This window comes from Citrus sinensis, chromosome 8, assembly GCF_022201045.2.
Source record: "Citrus sinensis cultivar Valencia sweet orange chromosome 8, DVS_A1.0, whole genome shotgun sequence".
Lineage (NCBI taxonomy): Eukaryota > Viridiplantae > Streptophyta > Magnoliopsida > Sapindales > Rutaceae > Citrus > Citrus sinensis.
The window spans coordinates 10,833,282-10,854,494 of NC_068563.1; the positions used below are offsets into that span (position 1 = coordinate 10,833,282).

At 33.0% G+C, this 21,213-nt stretch overlaps 1 long non-coding RNA gene and 1 pseudogene across 4 annotated transcripts; one reads left to right on the forward strand and one right to left on the reverse strand.

The window, feature by feature from the left end:
* Positions 1 to 615: 615 nt before the first annotated feature.
* LOC102622099 (uncharacterized) lies at positions 616 to 4,007 on the reverse strand. 4 transcript variants are annotated; one of them, XR_008051280.1, is made up of 5 exons: positions 2,728 to 4,007; positions 1,341 to 2,302; positions 1,167 to 1,255; positions 964 to 1,078; positions 616 to 854 (listed from the first exon to the last, which is right to left on the reverse strand). It is a non-coding gene; the product is annotated as an uncharacterized LOC102622099 (long non-coding RNA). The 4 variants fall into 4 exon arrangements; XR_008051281.1 differs by lacking the exon at positions 2,728 to 4,007 and having other exon boundaries at positions 1,170 to 1,255; positions 1,341 to 2,721; XR_003066685.2 differs by lacking the exon at positions 2,728 to 4,007 and having other exon boundaries at positions 1,341 to 2,721.
* An 8,160-nt stretch (positions 4,008 to 12,167) lies between these two features.
* LOC102611520 (auxin-induced protein PCNT115-like) lies at positions 12,168 to 15,129 on the forward strand (annotated as a pseudogene).
* The last annotated feature ends 6,084 nt before the right edge of the window (positions 15,130 to 21,213 follow it).

The window sequence follows — 21,213 nt, forward strand, 5'->3', positions numbered from 1 at the left end:
TTTTTTTTAGTGATTTATTGCATGATTTTTTGGCTACTAATGGTGCATTGTGCTTGAGGAGTTTTTGCATAGTCTCTTAGTGTGTTTGTGGTCGAGTTATTGAGACTTTTCGACACTTATTTATTAATTGCCCATTTCGCTAAGTTTGGGCTCATTTTCTTCATATTTTGGGTATGAAAGATGTTGCTTTTTTTAACCCCCTCCCCCATGCTTTGCTTCTTCATTGGTGGTGGTATGTCCCTTCTCGAAGTCACCTTCAGACACTACTACAAAAAAGAACATAGATGACATTTAAATTATCTTTATGATGACAAAGTAAAATTAGTCATATTTGCAACAGTCATCTAACATGAGGTACAAAAGATGACACGTAAAGAGAGTCATCTAATAAGTATTATAGATGACTCATTTCTTAAAAAAACAGTCATCTGATGTTGTAAAATAACTATATTTTCTTCAAGTATAAATGACTACCTTTAAGTAATAGACGTCAACAATAGTCGTCACTCTAATATGAATAGATTACTAATGATATGAAATGGTTGTCATTATTATTATTATTATTATTATTTATGCTTACATGTAATGTAATAAATTTTTTGAAGACCTATAGTGTAAAAATAAAAATTCACCAAGCCATTGCATGAATCATATATAAATCTAGTACGTTACAAACAATACTAATAAAATATTACAATTTCAAAATTAAAGGAACTAGATATCAATAACTCTTTTTTTCTAAAAGAAAAATATTACATTCTTCAAAGGAATGACAAAATGCGGCCATCTTGTTGGCTACTCCAGTAATCATGCCAAAGCCAGATAGAGTTTGAGAGTAAACCCTTTTGACGAACCTTACTTGATTACAATATCGAAATAATTGAAATAATTCCTTTTAATGTCTTATTCGAAACAAAGACAATAACAAAGATATGAATAAAATAATATTATTCATTTACTAACCTCTCAAAGTCATTGTGCTATTAAATTTAGCGAAAATATTCTTCCATATGTACTTTGCCTACTCCATTCTTACTTCATTAATATCCTTTTAGGTGCAGTTGTCTCATCCAACAAACTATATATCATACAAAAAATAGTCAATACTAATACATGCATCAACGTTATGAAATCTATAAACTTTAAAAGGATAAGGAAATGACTACCACGTTTTTTTATTGAATCATCTTAGCTTTCATTAATTTCCTTCATAAACCTAATGACATAATTCAACACGTATAGTTTGTTGAGGACACTACACAAGAATTTTGAACTAATTAATGACATGTGCATATGTAAAGAAATTTAAATTGAACATATATATGTACAGTTTCATATACCTTAACCTTCTTCAAAACAAAGGATTTTCGATCTGCATTTCCCATTTTTGCCACAAAAATCTTGAAAGCACTTAAGATATAATTAGATATACACATTTAGTCATGTTTTACTACATGCATTAGAATTGATAATAACTTACAGTGATACAAAATTCTTCAAATCAATGTGAGGTTCATGACCAAGTGAATCAATATACTATGAATATGTGTGTATCCACAACAATCAACATCCAATGTTCGCTATATATAATGATAAATATCAGTCTTGCATATTTTTGTAAAAGAAAAAGAAAATAAACTCCAAATGCTATATACGACCAATAAAATAACAAACCCGGTATTGTAAGGAAATATCATAATCTATTCTGGATCAAGTATTTCCATTCTTGATACATTGCACGAGCTCTAGTCTCACCATTATCTCTAGTTTCATGAAACAATTTTCAAGGATTACCAAATTTATAAATGTGGTCCAAGTAAGGGTCCTGCAAGACCTCAGAAAGATGACAAGGGAAAACAAGTGATAATTACTACACTGCATACATAAAAATTATATCTAATTATGCTTGCTAAGAAAATAACTAGTTTAATTACTTCATGTAACAAGTTATTGTTGCGACCCCAATTTTTTCCATGCTATAGAATTGTACGATGTCGTCAATTGATAAATAAATTCGGCTTGTTCATTACCAAAGATCCTAGGATAAATTTCAATCAATAATGCTTTAGTCAACACTTGCGAGTGTACTTGCAAAGGGCATCTATTCTTGTTGGCACTTTGTATTCTTGCACATTCTTAATGGATTACTTTATATAACTAGAATAACAAAAAATAGTATTATTATTATTAATTTATGAAATATCAAAGACAAACAATAATTATAGATACGTACCTCAACATCATTCAAGATGAAAAATTGTTTAGGCTAAGCAACATAGGATCCAATTTGATTTCCTATGTCCTAATTTGAGAAAAAGTGAAATTATTATCGTAGCTAAATAATATCAACAAAACATCAATTTATTAAGCACATAACACAACAGATCAAATAATCTTGTTGGACATGAAATGTCAGAGACCAAGCACAAAGGCACAACAAATGGATTGCTATGGTGGTGAGCATTTATATTAATTTAGGGCTGAGCATATGATAAAATGGTTTCGTATTTATACCTTCCTTAAAATATGTAATTATAGACATTACAAACTCCTTCATAAAATCTAATCCCTAGAGATAACTTTACTATTAATCCATATTGTTAATATTTGCTACTCAAACATGAATAAATTAGGTAAAGTAAAAAAATTGCACATGTAGACCATCCACAAACACACAATCTATTGTTTTCTTTCACAAGCACGATTAAACAAAAGAAAAGAAAGTACCTTTATGTGGAACTTTTAAAATCCAAGATTAAAGGTGGTCGAATACTTCAATATTTTGCTTGATAGTTTTGTGGTCCAAGCTTTATAATCTTCTCCTCAAAATGTGTGGTACAAAGCTTTAAGATTTCTTCTCTGTCTTCACTTCAACTATGTGTGAATAGTTAGGGTTTGCTATTTTGGGGCTGCATAAATAATGGGTGAAATTAGGGGTTTACAACTTGGAAGTAAAAGATAAGAAGATGTTGTGGGGGAAAGGCAATTTTAGAGATTAAGATTGTGAAATTTCATAGAAATGGAGGCAAAGAGAGAGAGAGAGTTAGTGTTTTGTTGGAGACAAAGAAAATAAAAGGGAAAGTTGAGTTTTTATACTTGAAAAATAAATGAAAAATTTTTAAAAGTAAGAGTCACCTTTTATTTAATTAGAGATGACTTATTATTTAGTTTGTGAGTCATTTTTATATCATAAGTAAAAATTATTTTATAATAGATGACTTTCAAAAATAAATATAAGTCATCTAAACTAATAGATGACAGCTAATAGTATACTCGTCATGTATTACATGTCATCTTTGTCCTATTTTGTAGTAGTGAGATCCTCCTACCTTACTTTATTTTGTGGCAAGTTTGGAAGGGCCGTAATGCTTTTAGGTTTGATTTGTAATCTGTTTCTGTTGATGTCGTTATCTATTAGGTGGCAATAGATCTCAAGCTTGCTAGTTCCATTTTTGGCTTTAAGCCTTCCAGCTGAGGGGATTTTTAGGTTCTCGGATTACAAAGGCCTTACGAGTTATAGGTCTACCCAGGAGGTCGATTCGATTAGTTTCTTAGATGAGGTCGCCTCCTGAGGTTGCGAAGTTGATTGTGGATAGTTGCTCTAGGGGCAATCCTAGGATGATTACTTCGGGTGGTATTCTCTGGAATCATCGAGATACAGTTTTGGCTACTTTCGGATCTTTTCTTGGTTGTCAGCCCGTAATGCTTATGAAGGGTTAGGGTTTGCTACTAAGCTTGGTAACTCTACGCTAAGGTGGAGTTGAACTTGGCAACGGTCATTTCTTAGACTCATTTCGGGGGTCTTATTCGTTGGGATTATGGTATTTCATTGTGTCGGGTGTGAACTTTGATGTCTTCCTCTCCTATTTTGGTTAGGCATTTACTTCGTGAGACTACTTTTAATGTTGATTTTCTAGCCCATTGGGCATTCACTCATCGGGTTAGTAAGTGTTTCTTGTGTTCCCAAGATTTTCCTGCAAGCTTATCTAGCATTCTAAATTTAGATGTGCAGGCTATTCCCCACGTCATATGCTAACATTGATGGCTTTCCTTATTTTTTTCATCCTTCTCTTTTTATTCTTGTGTATTTTTGTGTATTTTCATTTACTTTAGGAGATTTTGGTTTGTATCTCCTTCTTTACGTATTTGTTCCATTACTAATTTTTGTTACAGGTAAGAGCCCACCTAATCCCCCACCTCTTGATGGTTTTTATCCACAAAAAAAAAGTAATAACATCCAAAATTACAGTACGCATAATCTCAGGATGCCTTGTCATCTTCCATGCTTCGAACCATGTAATAAGGAAATTGTACGGTAGTGGAAGTCTGTGTTTTTGAAAAATAAAAAACAAATAATGCAACATAATTTTAGTAAAAGCATTATATAGGTTTACAATAGAGATGACTGATCAATGACAGACAACACAAGAATGAAATTTTTAAGTTAAAAATCTACTCGAAAGCTTAAACTAATAGCTAAAGAGTCAGCAGCTATGTTCAAGCTCTAACAAAGCCCCTTAACATGATCAAACAAAACCATAACCATAACCACAACCACAATCACGACTTAAGTCGCCAATTTATTAAAAATATTAAGCTAATAGGAAAATGACATAATTTATGATATTTAATCTCTAATATAAATAATGTAAAAGTTTTTATCACCACCAAATTAAAACATGAATGCATCAAAACTACTGGAAAATGTTTCAATATACAGTAATATCATAACTTTAGCCTAAACACAGTGCCAAGTAGTCTGACTTCAGCGTAGAGCTCTTAAACCATTGTAGAAAGCAAAATTGCACCAAAACTCATATTCTAGCCGAAATCATAAGCCATATGTGTGTTGTGACCATTGATACAGTGGAATTATAGTTGACTCTGTGTAAATCCTCGCCGGATCAAAGATTGTCCCTAGTGAATCCAAACAAACTACAGTAGAGCCCAAAACAAGGAAACGACATTTCTAAAAAAAAAAGTACTAATACCCTTGAAATAATAACACTCCAAAAATAAAAACAAAAAGGTAGGAGAATTTGTTGACAAAAACAACCAAAAATAAAAATAAAACCTTTCAATGTTTTGAGGAGTTTCGCTCGCAGCTTGGGCTTTTCACGGCAATGATTCCAGTGATGACTATGACAATCAAGGTTGAACAACTGATGGTGAAGACCATGCATCGTGCAATAGGAGCAATGATTGCCGGTCGAAAAAGCAGAGCTCTGTCACTCTCTCTCCCAGTCTCTCTCGTGTGCAAACAAAATACCGATTGATGGATTGGATTAGTTGTTTGGTTTGAGCAAGATAGAGGCTTCGATTTTATGTGAACAGTAAAGAAATCGAAGAGAGAAATTAGGGATTTGAGAGAGAAACGTGATTTCAAGTGATGAGCAAAGAAATTCAATAAGAGAAAATTAGGGTCCGTTCGGTATCGTTTTATAAGAAGTATTTTCATTTTCGTCTCTTACTTCAAGTGTAATCCATGAACAAATTACAAGTAAACTATGAAACACGTAAAACAAGAAACCATGTGATAGTAATAAATAGGAAACAACTTTAACATGTTTTGACTATTCTACAGAAAAACTTATAGAATAAATTATAAAATTGATTCTTCATATTTGCAGGCACATGATAAATCCATTTTTATCATCTTCATCTATATTTTCTTTCCCATTTATCAGCGCAGATGATTCTTCATTTTTCTAACATTTATCTCTACTTTCTTCTTCTTCTGTAGCTAGCTACTTTATTCTTCATCTTTCACCCTCATATCTTATTTTCTTCTTTTAGGATCAAATTTTCAAGTATTTTTGTAAATTTTCACTCTAATTTCTTTTTTCTCGTACATAGCCCTGCTTAAATTTTTGGGTTGATCTAACATTTTTTTTGAGTACCTATCTTTATTTTTTCAGTTCTTGCACTACTATTTATAGATTATATAAATATATACTAATTTTAGCATATGTTATTCCCTTAAACTCTCTCGCAAGTGGGCAAGTCAGGTCTCTATCTCCCGTCCTGTATGTTCTTAGTTTTTCTTTTCCCCCCGTCCTTAAAAGCACGTGGGTGAGAGTTGTAGGGTTCTGGCATTTGAGAGTATGCCTGGCCATATTGTGTTGCTGCACTTATTCTTTAAATAATAGAAAATAAATAAATTATTTATTTGCTTGTTATGGAGAAGACATAACAAAACAGTAATTGGAGAAGACGGGGTGTAATTATGGTAATATTATCTATTTTAAAATTTTATCGCTAACTTATTTATGGTAGGTCTATATTTATTTAAAAATTTAATTGTAGCTATGAAGATTATACGAATTAATTTTATATTATTTTCATTATTTCAATTTTTTAACTATAATTATGACTTGAATGTTTATTAAAAATTGTTTCTAAAGATAATATCACCAAACATATATTCAATTTCAAAATACAATAATTTTAAAACATCATTTTCATTCTCATTTTTGTATTACTTTTTAAATATAAGTATGACAATAAATATTTAGTAAAAATTATTTTTAAAAATAGTATTACCAAATATATATTTATTGTTTTTATAGTTTTCAATTTTGTCTACTGATACATATTAATTTTTTTTAATTTTAAAATACATGATACAAAAAATAATATCATACGCATGCTTAAATTCAAAATAGAATAACTGCAAGACATTATTTTTATTTTTATTTTTATTTTCTGTTTTTAAAAAATATTAATTCAAAAACAATACCAAACAAGCACTTTAGTTGAATCCAACGGTTTGTTTTAAACTTACCGCATTGTAGTAGGGTAGTAGCAGCCTTTCCTTTTTTTTAATGTATTATAAATTTTTTTCTTTTTAAATCTCGCCCATTGTCCACTTAACTATTTATTTAACTACTCCGGCGTGTGATTTTTTAGAGTTACTGTGGTAACTGTTGACATATCCTATTACGTTAGCATCACGTGTTTTGTGAGGCCCACAGAGAACACCTAATTGCCCAGCTATTACCGGTTGCAATTTTTTTTCCAAAAAAAAAATAAATATAAATTGTTGGCTTGGCAACTAACCCAATCAATAGAAAACGAGAGTAGACGAGAAATGGCGGGGACAGTGAAGAGAATCAAGCTAGGTTCACAAGGTCTAGAAGTTTCAGCACAAGGCTTAGGATGCATGGCATGTCCGCCTTCTACGGGCCCCCGATGTTAGTGAATTAGATGAAGCTGGAGCAGAGCATGATGTTGCTGTGTAGCTGGAGCAGAGCATGATACAGCTGGTTGTAGCAGATCAAATCATTAAGCTGACCTGTCAAAGTTAGTTAGCTGGTTGAGCTGATGTGTCAAGTTAGTTATACAGCAAATGATTGTGTTGCAACAATCTCGTGTGTGTTAAGAGATTGTAGCTCAATATAAATATCAATCTGTATTCATTAAACAGTAAGTTTTGGAATAATAAAAGATCTAATAGATTTCTTTGTAAAGCTTTTCTTTTATTTTCTTTCATTTTCCAACCTACCAAACAATATAAAACTAAGTTTCTTTCATGGTATCAGAGCCATAAATGGCAAATATAGTTCAAAACAACAACTCCTTCAGTTTTGTTACGCCAGTAAAGCTAGATCAAAACAACTTCATTATGTGGCGCACACAAATTTTAACTTCAATCAAAGGAAATGGTTTGGAAGGGTTTATCAATGGCGATCGAGAATGTCCTGAGCAGTTTCTTTCTTATGGAAACAACAATGGAGCTGAAGTTTTAACTGAATTTGGATCTAGATCTATTAATCCAGAATTCGTAGCTTGGATGAAAACTGACCAACTCTTACTGAGTTGGATGATGTCATCGATACAGCAAAATCTGCTTGCAACTGTGATTGATTCTACAACTTCAAAACAGCTTTGGGAAACTCTTGCTAGTATATTTATCTCTCAATCACAAGATAGAATTCAAACACTTAGAATGAAGATTCAAACTATTAAGAAAGGTGCAATGCATATGTCTGAGTATTTTGTAAAAGTAAAACGCATAGCTGATACTTTAGCTCTAGCTAGAAAACCTATTGAGTTAAATGATCTTGTGATGCACATATTAACTGGTCTTGATTCTTCAGACTATGAGTCTTTAGTCACTGCTGTGTTAGCTCGAGGTGAAAAGATCACATTAGATGAACTATATTCTTTGTTGTTGAATCATGAAAATAGAGTTGAGCAAAAGAAAGGAAAATTGCTGGTGATGTGATGCATGACATGACAGCAAATTTTGCTCAGAAGAACTCTTATGCTGGAAAGAATAATGGAAATTTTCAGAAAAATTATGGAAATAACTATGGAGGTGGTAATAATTCTGGATATGGAGGTTTTAATGGATATGGATATGGTCAGTTTAATACTGGTAGTAATTCCTCTGAAGTTGTTTGTCAAATTTGCTTCATACCTGGTCATGCTGCAAATAGATGCAGGAATAGGTACAACTCATCCTTTGTTCCACAGAGGAATCATGGTAGAGGCAATATGAATGGTGGCAGAGGTTTTAATCAAGGGCAATATGGTAGAGGAAGAGTATATAATGGTAATAGTGGAAGAGGTTTTGGAGGTTTTGGTTCAAATGCTGGTTTTGGACAAAATGCTAGTTTTGGTCATGCACCCAGGGGTTCTGTTTATCAAGGAAATATAGTGTATCCAGATAGCAATCCTTCTGCCTATTACTCTTTCACTCTTGGATCATCTAATTTTGTTGTTGGTCAAGGAAACAATAATCCTGGACAGTCAAGTGCTTCATCTTCCTCAGCTATGTCTTCTTCACTTCCAGAACTCATTGAAAATCCTTCCTGGTACATTGACAGTGGAGCCACAAATCACATTACTAATGATCTAGGTAAACTTCTAGATTCACAAGCTTATACTGGTACTGAAAAGTTATTTGTTGGGGATGGAAATGCATTAGCTATTACACATATAGGATCAGTTGTGCTGAATACTTCAAATTCTCAATCTTTATTTCTTAACCATGTTCTTCATGTTCCCTTTATTACTAAGAATTTACTTAGCATCTCCAAATTATTGGCGGACAATCCTGTTACTGTTGAATTTCTTGGTGATTTCTGTTTTATAAAGGCCAGGAACACAGGGAAAATTTTACTTGAAGGTGTTGCTAAAGGTGGCTTGTACAGAGTCTCTTCACATGCTGCTGCTCACTCAGTTTTTCTCAGTTCAGTTGGTCAAAACAAAATTCAGTCTCTTTTCGCTTGTTTTCCTAGTTTTACTTCTAATAAGTTTTCTGCTGTTAGTTCTTCTGATAAGCTGAATAAAAACTCATGTCTGTCAGTTGTTGCAAATGGTTTAACTGATGTAAATCTTCTACATAGAAGATTAAGACACCCTGCTCCTTATACTCTCAAAACCATACTCAAAGCTTGTAACAACTTTACTGCTCTTGATAAAGCTGAAAGTTTGAAATTTTTTTCAGCATGTCAATATGGGAAAAATCATATGCTGCATTTTGATTCAGTTGAAACAAAAACTTCAGCACCTTTACAACTAATATATGCAGATCTGTGGGGTCCTTCTCATGTTTGTTCTACCCAAGGATATACCTACTACCTGTCAATCCTAGATGATTACAGTAGGTTTACCTGGATATTCCCTTTATCAGCAAAATCTGATGCTCTTGAAGTCTTTAAAAATTTCAAAACATTCATTGAAAAGCATCTTCAACTTGCAATCAAAACTGTCCAAACTGACTGGGGAAGGGAGTTCAGATCTTTTTCCTCATTACTCACTACTTCTGGTATCCATTTTAGACATCCTTGCCCACATATTCATCACCAAAATGGAAGAATTGAGAGGAAACATAGACACATAGTTGATGTAGGTCTGACTTTATTAGCTCAAGCTCATTTACCACTCAAATTTTGGTGAAATGCATTCCACTCAGTAGTCTATTTGATAAACAGACTTCCAACTCCAGTTCTAAATAGCATTTCTCCTTTCCAAAAGCTGTTTCATTATCAACCAGATTATTCAACACTTAAAACTTTCGATTGTGCTTGTTATCCAACACTCAGACCATACAATAGATATAAGTTTGATTTCAGAACTGCTAGATGTATATTCATTGGCTATAGTTCACAACATAAGAGATATCTGTGTCTTCATTCTTCTGGAAGGGTCTATATTTCCAATCATGTCACCTTTAATGAAAATTCATTTCTTATGAGTCTGGGGTAGATTTTTCTTCAACCTCTTTAAGCTGTCAGTCCCCATCACACTCTGAGTCTTCTTTTAAGTCTTCCACTTCTTCTGTTACTCAATTACAAGCACCTTTAGCAGCATCATCAGCACCTCAACCTACTGATCATCAGTCTAATGCTTCTATTTCCTTCCCAAACTCTACTCCAGTTTATTTTTCTAATAACTCCAACTCAGCTTCTTCTTTCTCCTCTTCACATTCCTCACCTCCCCATACATTGCCACAACCTGCACCATCTGGTCATCCAATGGTAACCAAATCAAAATCAGGTATTTTCAAGCCAAAAGTGTATTTGTTAGCCTTGTTAGCCCAGCAATCAGAACCAACTTCTGTTTCCAAAGCACTCTCTGATCCTATGTGGTATAAAGTTATGCAAGAAGAGTATCTAGCACTTACAACTAATCACACCTGGGATTTGGTTTTACCTGCTACTCCAGTAAAGATAGTTGGTAACAAGTGGGTGTTTCGAATAAAGTATAACTCAGATGGCTCGGTTTCAAGGTATAAAGTCAGGCTTGTTGCAAAGGGGTTTCATCAGACACATGGGGTTGACTACACAGAAACCTTCAGTCCAGTGGTTAAATCTTCAACTATCAGGGTTATTCTCAGCTTAGCAATGTTGCACCACTGGGTTATTAGGCAAGTGGATGTTAATAATGCCTTCCTCAATGGCATTTTAATTGAAGATGTGTACATGGCTCAGCCTCAAGGTTTTGTTGATTCAACTAAACCTAATCATGTTTGCAAGCTGAATAAGGCTTTGTATGGTTTAAAACAGGCTCCTAGAGCCTAGTTTGATAGATTTAAGGATGCAATGATCTCCCAGTGGCATTTTCAGCATTCAAGGTCTGATAACTCTCTTTTTTATGCCTGGAACAGTGGTCATATAACTATTGTTTTAGTCTATGTTGATGACATTATCATCATTGGTTCCAGTCCATCACTAATTCAGCAAACTATTCATAATATGCATCAGACTTTTGCTTTAAAGGATCTGGGGGAACTTCACTATTTTTTAGGGATTGAAGTCAGCAAGTCTTCCAAAGGGGTTTCCTTGACACAAGCAAAGTACATTGTTGATGTTCTGGACAAACATGGCATGACTAATTGCAGTCCTGTGCCAACTCCAATGTCTATAGGTTATTATCTCACCAAAGACTCAGGGGAGCCAATTGACAATGTTTCTCAATACAGAAGTGTTATAGGAGCCCTTCAGTATGTTACTCTCACCAGGCCCGACATTGCTTTTTTTGTAAACAAGTTGAGTCAGTTCCTTTCCAATCCTAAGACTCAACATTGGGAAGCATGTAAAAGGTTATTGAGGTACTTAAAAGGTACTGTCCATCTTGGGCTGCAGTTCTACAACCAAGGAGCTCTGCAACTCCATTATTTTTCAGACTCTGATTGGGCTTGTGATCATGATGATAGGAAGTCAGTAGTTGGATTTGCTGTTTATCTAGGTCCCAATCTTGTCTCTTGGTCGTCCAAGAAGCAAGCTGTTGTTTCCAGATCCAGCACAGAAGTTGAGTATAGATCTCTTGCTCATGCTGCTTCAGAGGTTACCTGGATGAAGTCTTTACTTGGTGAACTTAGCATCAAATTGAGCTCTACTCCTATGATGTGGTGTGATAATCAAGGAGCCATTGCTTTAGCTTATAATCCAGTTTATCATGCTAAAACTAAGCATGTAGAATTGGATATCCATTTCATCCGAGATAAAGTTACTACTAAAGAAGTTGCAGTCTGTTACGTGCCTAGTCAAGATCAAACTGCAGATGTGTTGACTAAAGCTCTTACTTTCAAACAATTTAGTTACTTTCGCAGCAAGCTGAATGTTCATCCTAAACATTTCAGCTTGAGGGGGGATGTTAGTGAATTAGATGAAGCTGGAGCAGAGCATGATGTTGCTGTGTAGCTGGAGCAGAGCATGATGCAGTTGGTTGTAGCAGATCAAATCATTAAGCTGACCTGTCAAAGTTAGTTAGCTGGTTGAGCTGATGTGTCAAGTTAGTTATACAGCAAATGATTGTGTTGCAACAATCTCGTGTGTGTTAAGAGATTGTAGCCCAATATAAATATCAATCTATATTCATTAAACAGTAAGTTTTGGAATAATAAAAGATCTAATAGATTTCTTTGTAAAGCTTTTCTTTTATTTTCTTTCATTTTCCAGCCTACCAAACAATATAAAACTAAGTTTCTTTCACCCGAAGCCCAAATCTGATACGATAGCCTTGATCCACCATGCCATTGACAGTGGCATCACTATACTTGACACTTCTGATGCTTACGGACCACACACAAATGAAATCCTTCCGGGCAAGGTAATGTAATTTAGCTTCTATTTCCTCCCTTTAATTTCAAAAGGGCATGTTTGGCAAATAATAATATAGTAGCTTTGATTAATTTGGTTTTGGGATTAGGCTCTGAAAGCAAGGTACAGAGGAAGAGTTGAATTGGCTACTAAATTTGGTATCAGATATGAGGATGGCCAGTACTCATACTGTGGGGATCCTGCTTATGTAAGAGCTGCATGTGAGGCCAGATTAAAGCGTCTGGATGTTGACTGTATTGATCTTTATTACCAACATCGCATTGACACTAAAGTTCCCATTGAAGTCACAGTTTGTCGCTTTTAATTTTTATATATTTGTCTCAATCATGCATGTTAAACTATATTAGTTTGTTAGCCTCTGGGTAGCTCGGCTGCCAATGAATATGAAACACAGAATATTTAAAAATACAGGCATGGGTCACCTCGGTGGGTGAGGTTTCTGTTATTACGTACTAATTCTTTTACTTGTGTTGTTTCGTAAGATTGGGGAACTCAAGAAACTAGTTGAAGAGGGTAAAATAAAGTATATAGGTCTATCGGAGGCTTCTGCTTCAACAATTAGACGAGCTCGCCATCCATCCAATAACAGCTGTGCAGTTGGAATGGTCCTTGTGGTCACGAGATGTGGAGGAAGAGATTGTTCCTACTTGCAGGTAAGGCATTATTTGGACCAAATGAATTGTTTTGACCTAGTTGAAAGGAAAAGAAATTATGAGTAGATGATTTAACATTTGCATGCTAACGCAATTTTGGTGGTTGCTCTGCTCAGGGAACTTGGCATTGGAATTGTTGCTTACAGTCCTCTAGGATGTGGGTTTCTTTCATCCGGACCAAAGTTGGTTGAAAGCATTGCACCGGATGATTCTAGACATGTTCGTAAGGCTACCATGCATTTATTATTCGATGTCTGCAAGCATGTTTAAAACCTTCTCTCAAGATACTCTACACTGACTTGCATACTATTTTATCTTATAAACCTCTGAAATTTATCTAGAGCCATAGTTATAGTTATTCTAACCTAACCCAGGAGGACTTGTTTAAGAATTCTCTTTCTTAGATATTCTACTAGTTCATTTCGATCGTCTAATTACACTGAAGTTGCCTGTGTATGGATTGCATCGAGAGGATTGAGGAAAAATGAAAATTCAATTACTAAGGACTGAATACACTGTAATCCTTTTTGAAGTGACTTGTCTACCAAAACTTATTCATCATTAGCTAAATGTTTGGTGTTTACTAATCATGTATTTTTACTTTCATCATATTTGCATTACTTGTCTTCTTTATTACACATTCATTCTCATTTAGCAATACAATAATAATTCTTGTTTAGTTTTACTCTATAGCTCTGAAATTCTTCATAGATTTCAATTGTTTCCCTCAGATTATGTTCATTAACCTCCTCAAATATGAGCAAAAGCTTTCTTTGCATTGAAAATCTAAGGAATTATCTATGCAATGACTTCATTGATGCACAGAAAATTTTAACATGACTGATTCAATTTATATACATGATAATACCCCTTAAGTTGTATAGAGGTGAAAACAAAATGAGGGAAAAAAATTGTTCCATTACCTCAAAACTATTACTGGATGCTCCAGAAGTTTAGCTGTAGTGACTCTTCCAAACTTCTACATCCTTGTGGCAGTTTCCATTTTTGTTATATTGCTTTGCCTATGCACGTCAATGTGAAATCAATTGACAAGTCCAAGGAGAGTTTATTTCTTGTGAGACCTTTGTCTAACATGCCAAAATGTTTTACTATAAACATCCTCCACCTAGGAGAAGTCCCCGCCTAGTCCTTTTTCTTTGTTTTCTGGTCTATTGAATTTTACATAAACCTCCTCTAAAATCATGCTTTATCCAAAATGATGTTCTTTTTTTAATGATTCAATTGCAGTTCAGTATTGGTACTGAGCTGTTTTCTAAATCTTGCAGCATCAACCGAGGTTCCAACCTGAAAATTTGGAGCATAACAAAAAGCTATTTGAACGTGTTAATGAAATAGCAGTAAAGAAAGGATGCACCCCATCTCAGCTTGCATTAGCATGGGTTCATCACCAAGGAAATGACGTGTGTCCGATTCCTGGAACCACTAAGATTGAAAACCTGAATCAAAATATTAAAGCTCTGTCAGTGAAACTTTCTCCAGAAGAAATGGCGAGCTTGAATCCATTGCTTCAGCAGATGCTGTAAGGGGTCATCGGTATGGGGGTGTCACTCCTACCTACGAAGACTCTGAAACTCCACCTGTGTCTTTGTGGAAACCTTCATAAAGGGCGTTGGTATTCTGCTTCTTAGTACCGATTTTGCAATTGCATGTAGTTCCTAGGTTCTGTTGTGGGTAAAATCATTGTGTTCTGATACGAGACCCTATCAGTACCTTTCTGCACTTTCCACAAGCATTTAGTGAATATTGTATTGAGTTCCTATGCAGTGTTGTAAGTAAAACTAAATCATTGTATCTTCTGCAGTGAGCACAAAAACAATGTAATGTGTTTATGCAAATATATGAGAAACAATAACAAATCAAAATCGAGTAATATTTATCTGAAATTTCTGGAAGTTTAGATGATCTGAATCAGGGGCGAAGCCAGAAAAAATATCTTGGGTAGGCTAAATTTTTTCCAAATCCAAATATTATCTTGGTTAAAAATATAAATTTGAAAGAAAATTTTGTTAATACATAAGAAAATGTGAAAGAAAATTTTGTTACACATAAGAAAATATGTCATATCTACGAAGTAATTTAGTCACAATTAAACACTATTAAGTTTGTGTCTTACCATACTTTTGAGAATTAAATCCATCTATTATCAAATTTAAATTGACGGTGTTTACAAATTCTCTTTTAACGTAGATAACTATACAATTTGATAAAAATTCCTTCTCTTCCTTATTTTGAAGTCGTGTTTACGCTCGTTTGGGTGTTTCAGTCAAAACAAGGTATAAATATAAAAGAAGTTAAAAGAAATAATCACAAATTTACTAATAAAATTCATAGAACCGTCAGTCTGTCACTATGACACATTAACACTATCCAGAAGCCAAACAATAAGTTTAATTAACAAATTAACTTTATGTATAATATACTAAATTGAATCTATGATCCATCTCTATCAATAATCAATTTCAAATATCTCTAATCTATCAATAATTAATTTAAAATTTTGAATGCTAGAATTTAATGGCTAAATTATCTTCATTTGACCCAACAATAATTTAATTGTACACAATGAAAATGGAACAAAAATTAAATAATATAATCTTTAGTCTTTACTACCTAACAATTAATAAGTGTACTGTAAATGATTGAATAAACAATAAATGTATTATCTATTCTTGTCAAGAATAAGAGGAAGAACTGAAGAAGCCAGGAAAGAAAGCACGTTCTGGAATCTTGAATGAAGTAAATGCTCCCTTTTTCTATATATTTATTTGAATGACAAAATTGTAAATTAATAAAGTGGTACTATTGTAAATAAAATAGCGGCAATTTTATAAACTTTGCATTATGACATTTTTATAAATTTTCCAAAAATTTCCCAGCCCACTTGGAGCCTCGCCACTGATGCGAAGAGCAATGCTAGATGTCCCAACATAAGTCTTAATTTGAGTTCCTATTGACGTGGAATTCATCTATTGAATGGTGGTTAAATAATTTTACTAGATATTACATTCATTATTCAATTGATGAGTGACACATATCATTAAGAGTCAAGTTGAGACTCAAATGTTAGGATCCTAAATATTATTGCTGATCTAAATTTATTGTAGCATTATACGTTTCTTGTTGTTGCACGTGACATCCTTCCTCAACAAAAAATTATTCAATGATTTCAGATCAATCGAATACTTTTGCTGTGTTACAAAGTGGCCTCTACGAGATTACCAAATTGATTCACAATTTTTCACATCATTTTACTGGAAATTAAATTATTTCAACCAATTGATTATGCTTAGTCATGGTAAAAACTCAAGTCGGTCCAGGATATGGCAATACTCAAATTTGGCCCAAGCATGTTTTTTTTAACACTGAGGTTGAGCTTAAAATCTCGGCCCCAAATGGATTTTCTTTTATGGGCTTAAAAAATCCAGATTTATATTTTATAATATTATATATGTATATTTGCAATCACCTCATACTGATAAAAAGTCGAGAGAACAATTTGCAATGGAAATCGAATCAAGAAACAATTTCTGGTCATAAAAGCAGAAACGCATGAATTGCGCAAGAAGTTCTTTCGGTTAAAACCTATACCTCATGCGCTTTTTATCCTTTTGAGGTTAATGCAAAGACCCAAATGGCCCAGGCTGGGATGGCTTTCGACCTATTTTAGTTTTATGATTTTTAAATTTTATTTAATGAATTTGGGTTTTCAAATATGAACTTTAAATATTTAAAATTTTAAATATGTATAATTTATGGGTCAAATAAATATAATTATTTATAATATTATATTTTATAATATTTTTTCATAAAATTCAAGTTTTGGGACGGATTTGAATTTATCAAGTGAAACTTAAACTTGGCCCGGCCTCATCTTTGGACTAGATATTATTGGCCGGCATTACCTAGTCCAATCCGTACAAATATTTTTGACAGTTTCTATTACCTTTCAGGCATTTCACACATTTCATTGGGTATTTTTTATGGTTAATTTGATCACCTTCTTTGCAGTAAATGATAAATAGTTACATTTAAGAATTAATTCATCTAAAATCAGGGAAAAAAAAAGCATATATACCCCCTTGGGAACATAAATGTTGCTATAGACCTCCTTGGTTTAATAAATAATCACACAAATGTTTTTTGATGATTATACACATCAATTTTAACAATCCAAAAATGATTTTAAATAAACTTCTAAGATAGATAGATACAAAATATAATATTAAAATAATATAATATATAATTTTTATATATTTTATAAATTATTTTGAATAAAAAAATTAATTTAATGTTATTAATCTATCATATAGGTTTTAATTTAATAAAATCTATTTTGCAGATCAATAATATTAAAATACTTGTATTTAACATTAAAAATAATTTACAAAATTCTGTATTATATATCTTATTTATTTCTTTTTATGTTATGTCTATATTAGCTTAATTTTTTAAGTTTGGGTAGGATTTTTTTTAAGCCAATAAAGAATTAATCTATGAAATACCAAAATCTACGGTGAGTCATGAAAAATATAAATTTAAAGATTTTACTCAATTTTTTATTGCTACAATTTCACTCTGGAGTAAAATGACAGATAAATCAATAATATATAATATATTTAATAATACAATTCAACAATTTCTTCTATCATATAAACACCCTTTTTTTTCTCATAAAATGGGTTTACATCTAGGGGTGATAATATAGATCAGGATTTATTGATTCCATTTTATTCTATTTGAATTAAAAGCATTTAGGTTTGAAAAATTAATTCATCTAATAAATGGACCATTTTAATTGAATTTGTTTGGTAAACAAATTGAATGTCGCACTGATTTGTTTATTTTTTTAAGATCCATTTATTGAATGATACAATAAATATAATTATGCACAAAAAAAAAAGTCTGACTAGTTCAAAATATTTATTTTGAGGATTTTAATTGTAATGTTAATGGATTTGTAATTTCAAACGAACCAGTGGATTAATTCAAAATATGAATGTGGATTTAAGCTCACTGGTTCGGTTGAAATTTTGGAGTTAGGATGGTTCGTTTATTCTATTGTTAATGAATTTGTAATTTAAACATTGAAGTTAGAAACTTTGGAGTTTCAAACTTCTAACCCAATTCATTATATTGAATTTACCGACTTTTAACCTAATTCATGAATTCATTTTGCTACCCTATTTACATCTATACATGTATTAATTCAACAATTTCTTACATCATATAACCCTGACTTCTTTTTTACATTATAAACATTTTGTATATTTCATTCAAAAACATCATGATTGTCGATATTGAAGACTAAAATAATTCAGAAAACATTACAAGGTTAATTTTTAGTATTAAATGGGTTAGTTTCAATGGAATATATTATATTATACAAAGAGTAGCCTTTTGACACCTTTTAAAGGTTGAGGCTATTTAACCCTCTAGGTTACTCATTAAACTAGCATTTTAATAAACTTAATTGTTACTAAAATATCAATAACATAAATTACAATTCTAGACATATGATTATTTGAAAACAATTATACTGATGTTTTATTCCATCTTCAAACTCAATATGAATTTAATCAGTTTTATAATACTCATGTTTTCTTGAATCTTTAGTCATTTATTGAATTTTTACTTGTCTACACTTTGCATTCCCTCAAATTTGTTTGATATTTGGATTATTTGGCCAAAAGTTTATTGTTCATAAATAACTCCTCCTAAATCCAACTGATAATTTCTTCTCAATAATGGATTCTCTCTTACACATGCGAGTATGGGCAAACCTGGTCTCTAATTAGTATTTTAAGAAATAAAAAATATCACCATTCACTACCCAATAAATATATAATAGGGAAATTATCATTCGTCCACCCTAAGATTACATTGTTATCAAAATTACTACAAAACTTTGACAGTATATCAGCCGTCCACCCTTAGATGACAAAACATATCTCCCAATCACCTTTTCGTCAACTGCCGTTTACAACTTAACAGAATTGAAACACAATGATGATATTGCCCTTACGCATGAAATTAATGTTAAAAAGGCAAAACTGCCCCAAAGATGAAACAATGCCAAATGTAGCCGTTGGACTCAACAACGGTAACAATTTTGGCTATATAATGAGCCAAAAACAGCAGCACAAACCTCATTGAAAGCAAGTAAAAATTAGCAACTCCTCAACAACAACAAATCAGCACACACCTCATTGAAAGAACCCAAATTAGCTACTCCTCAACAACAACAAATCAACACACACACCTCATTGAAAAAAATGAAAAAATTGCTACTCCTTAACAACAATAAATCAGTAGCACATTTCCTTGAAAATGACCTCCAGTGAAGCATCAAGTTCTGGTGTCAGTGGATTTAAAAGATATAAAAAAGTGAAATGTCAGCCAAAATATTGCAAGTGTGGCGTGCAAGCAGTGGCCATGGTGTCAACTACATTGCAAAATCCTAATGCACTGTTTTGGTCATGCAGGTGGAAGCATTGTGGAGTGAAGCACTGTGATTTTTGGGAATGGTTCACTACGGAATCTCTCATATATCCGACTACTAATGATGAGATGGCATACAAGCAAAACCTGAAGCTAAATGATGATGTGGTGAAATTAAAAAAGAGGCTGAAACTCATTGAAGGAAGGCTTAAATATATCTTAATTCTGCTAGTGTGTGTATTTGTAACTGTCTTTATGAGAAAGTAATATGGCTTGTAATAAAGTTTCAACAGTAATGGTTTAGCTCATGTAATGTTCCTAACAAAATATATCCTTAACAATAATGTTGTCAATAATCAATCGAAACAGTGATAGTGTAATTAATTAACATCCAAACCGTGCAAATAACATATCTTCTTCAAATTATTGTTCAATAAAAATCCAAAACATGGTTTAGCTCATGCAAGAGCATAGTTAAGTTTAGGAAACTGAAATTGGCAAAATCAAATAACAAAACCAACATAAGAGTTTAGGAATCTGAAATTGAAAAAATGAAATAACATAACCAACATAAGTGTTTAAGAAATTGAAATTGATGACATGTTTCCCAACAAATTGAGTATCAAACTCATTTTAAAGCACATGTTACAGTTGACGACTGTGATGGATTCTGGAATTGGTTAGCTTGGGATGTGTTGACATCTGTTTTCCTTTTCCTTCCTAAATTACAAAAGAAAAAATTAATCAAACTCTTATGTATGCACTATAAACTGTGAATTATATATTAAAACAAATTAATGAAACTCAACCTCTTTTTCTGGTTGTTCCAGCAACTGTAGTAGTACTTTTATTTTTTCTTTTCTTTGATCCAATATTGGAGCCCTCGCCTGGACCACTTGCTTGTACTGTCTGCTGAGATGGCTAGCCTGAAAGAGTTGCTGGTTGGGCTAAAGGAGTTGCTGGTTGGGCTAAAGGAGTTGCTGGTTGGCTTGAAAAACTTGCTGGCTAGGCTGAAGAATTTCTAGCTGAGAACTGTAAACAATATAAACAGTCAAGTTAAGCATTTGCATACTGCTGATCAGCAATGACTATTATATTAAATAACAATAAAAACAATATAAACAACATACTTGAGAATTAGTACTCCTTGCTCGTGCTGCCCGTGCAATAGAAGGCCTCAATGGACAAGATCTTACATTGTGGTTGGAGTCACTACAAACTGAACAATTGACAAAGAATCTCCTGCTGCATTTCTGAGGTTCAGTTGCTGCTCTCTTCCTACATTTCTTTGGCCTCCCAATCTTTTTTGGCACAATTGGGGGATCAATTAGTGGCCTTTCACCACGGTCCCATGTACGCTCATCAGGAATTGGATAAAACATAACCGAGTACGTATTAATGTAAGCTTGCTTGGTGAAGCAAAATGGTATGTACTCCTCAATTTTGTGTCTTGCATAACCTATGCAAGCCATAGTGTGAGAGCAAGGCAAACCGGCAATTTCCCAATACCCACAGTCACACGTTCTGTC